Consider the following 3,452-nt stretch of genomic DNA (forward strand, 5'->3'; position numbering starts at 1 on the left):
GTTCACAGTTAAGTAGCTGAATCTTCTTGTTTGTAAATTAAAATCTGAAGACTAGCTAGCAGTCACCATCTTTGGGTTCCAACACTGTGTAGTAGCTGCCACAGATCTCTGAAAGGATGAAAGGAATTTCCCTTAACTTTGGGGAAACTTCTGTAGACTCTCCAGTCAGTGAAAGAGGTTAGAGAAATCCCCCACAGGGTTTCTTCAGCTGTGATTAATGAATCAAACAGAAACTTTCCAAAGCATTGTCCAGCTCTTACCCAACACCTGTGCCTTTTCTAAAAAATCCCCCTTCTCAGGGAACTCCTAATCATTCTGACATTTTAATTCAAAGCCTACATTTTTGTGAGCTTCACGGTCCTTTCTAAATATTACCAGGTATGTAAGAGAATGTGGGGTGCAGGAAAAAGTGTGGTGGGCCACAAAGGCTGAGGTGCTGAACTTGAATCGGGCAAAGCCATTGGAGAGTTTTGTGACCTCAGGCAACCTCTGAAACTCTCTAAAGTTTGATTGCTTCATTTTTAAGACGGATATATTCATCATAATAACCTCACCTGTCCTAGCTACCTTTTAGGAGTTTGTGAGGCCCAAATGAAATAACGTATGTGAAAATGGCTCACAAATGACACCTTGATGCAGTGTAAATGGATGCTATTATTTTTGAGCTGTCAATGCAAGAGCTTTATATATTTTTTCTAATAATACTTAAATTTGTCCTCAAAGAATTCTTAACTTCATTCTTGTGGCTTTTGGCTTTCAATTGCTAAAACATTACAGAGCTATATCCTTAGTGTGTTTTATCTTGAAATCTCTTTCAGAATAGAAATAAAGCAGTATTTATAGTTTAATTTATCAGTATGGAAACGCCTGGTACAGGAGGAGAGTTTCCAGTGAAGCTGGAACTCTTTCATCATAACCGAAAGGCACTGAGCACTGCAGAGACACATTTTGTGACACTGTTCTGTCCTTTTTTTTTTTTTGAAACAGGGTCTTGCTCTGTTGCTGGGACTAGAGTCCAGTGGCATAATCACAGCTTACTGCAACCGCAAATTCCTGGACTCAAGTGATTCTGCTTCAACCTTCCTAGTAGCTGGGACCACAGGCATGCACCACCACACCTGCCTAGCTAATTTATCTACTTTTATTAGAGATGGACCCTTGCTTTTGCTCAAGCTGGTCTCGAACTCCTGACCTTAAGCAATCCTCCTATACCAGGCACCCAAAGTACTAGGATTGCAGGCATGAGCCACCGTGCCTGGCCAGTTTCATCTTAACATCTTCTGGAAGCTGACAAGAGTTCCATTTCTGGCCGGGCACAAGAGGATGGCTTGAGCCCAAGAGTTTGAGGATGCTGTGAGCTATAATGTCACAGCACTCTACTAAGGATGACAAAGTGACACTGTCTCCAAAAAAATGAATAAAAGTAAAGAGTTCCTTTTCTATGGTTAAAGCCTTGGGTTCCTCTGTTTGACTTGACTTAGAGAAGGAGTTATACTAGGAATTCTCATGACCTTTAATGTTTTCAGGACTGAGATTTAGGGTTGGGATTTCCCATAGGCACACCACAGGGGTTAAAGTTCAAGACCCTTCTGGTAGTCCACAGTAGCCTATCAAATATGTAACTCCTCTCTTTGAATTACCAAAAAGACTGACAAAGCGAGGGTGATGAAAATGGTTCATGCAATTAGAAGAAAATGGGTGATTCCCATGTTACCCAGAAATGCAGGATGGTAGAGTCACATGGTTACTGAAGTACATAACCCAGCACAGGCTACCTTGGTTGTACAAAGTGGAACATCCACAGTAGAGAATCCGTCCACCCTGGGCAGCTTTTTTGAGCCCTGGGGACTGACAGTGGACCTGGGACTTTTTCCCCTTTACGTCCATCTGTGAGTAATAAACCCACTTCATGTAACTTGCATGTGACTGTGTTCTGTCTCACCAGCCTCCGACAAACAGGAAAGCATGCATGGTGGACCTAAATGGTAGCCGAGGATGGGCATAAGTACACAGACTCCTGCTTCTGATGGTTGGCATGGTGATTATCTTTGCTACTCTTCATGCAGTGGGATTTCTCGCTTAGGGTTGGTTATTAGCAAACCTGCTTCACAACCAAGAGTTTGCTTTTCAAGCTTCTGGCTTTGTCAGATAATCCTAGGTTTAGATCTTGGCTCCACTACTTACAAATGAGTGGGTTTGGGAAAATTACTGAACATCTCAGGGCCTCCATTTCTTCAACTGTAAAGTGGGAGTAATAGTTATAAGACCTGGATAGTGTTTGTTATTTGTTCACAGTAGGTAAGGACACAATGCTTTGTGTCATGTATCGAATATGGTATACTCACTAAATATGCTGATCATTATCATTTAAGCTCTCAAAAACTTAAGGGATCAAGACAAAATACTTAATAACTTTACACAAGAAAACATGTCCCAAAGGCTAATCAATACATGAAAAGAAAATTCATGGGGGAAATGCAAATTAAAATTATAATGGGATACCTCTACATTCAACAAAATGGTTAAAATGAAAGGGAAATAGCTATTGTGGACAAGGACATGAAATAACTAAATTCTTGTGCTCTGCTAGGGGGCCTGTAAATTAGTACAGCTTTTTTGGGAAACACTTTGGCAGTATCTTTTAAGGCTGAACATCTTCATATCTAGCTATTCCACTGCTAGATATCAAACATAAACTGCATACATGTATTCATCAAAAGTCACGTACAAAAAAATGTTCATATAAGTTTTGTGCTTTGGAGCATAAAACTAGAAACCATTCAGGGCGGCACCTGTGGCTCAGTCGGTAGGGCACCTGCCCCATATACCGAGGGTGGCGGGTTCAAACCTGGCCCCGGCTGAACTGCAATCAAAAAAAAAAAAATAGCTGGGCGTTATGGCGGGCGCCTGTAGTCCCAGCTACTTGGGAGGCTGAGGCAAAAGAATCGCTTAAGCAAAAGAATCGCTTAAGCCCAGGAGTTGGAGGTTGCTGTGAGCCGTGTGACGTCACGGCACTCTAGCGAGGGCCATAAAGTGAAACTCTGTCTCTACAAAAAAAAAAAAAAATAGCCGGGCGCTGTGGCAGGCTCCTGTAGTCCCAGCTACTCTGGAGGCTGAGGCAAAAGAATTGCTTGAGCCCAAGAGTTTGAGGTTGCTGTGAGCTGTGATGCCACAGCACTTTACTGAGGACGACAAAGTAAGACTCTGCCTCAAAAAAAAGAAAAGAAAAAGAAAAACAACACTCCTTCTGTTTGTACCACTGGACACTCACACAGTCCGGAAGTGGCTACCTAAGCACTGACCTGGAGCCATGTGCGTGATTTGAAGACAACTTAGTCCAGTCAGTAATCAAAAATAAAATAATTTAATTTGAAAAAAATTGTTAAAATGTCTTAATTGCCCGAAGTGATTGATTTATAGATTCAATGCGATCCCCATTAAACTATCAATGT

Source organism: Nycticebus coucang, chromosome 15, assembly GCF_027406575.1.
Source record: "Nycticebus coucang isolate mNycCou1 chromosome 15, mNycCou1.pri, whole genome shotgun sequence".
In the NCBI taxonomy this organism is placed as follows: domain Eukaryota; kingdom Metazoa; phylum Chordata; class Mammalia; order Primates; family Lorisidae; genus Nycticebus; species Nycticebus coucang.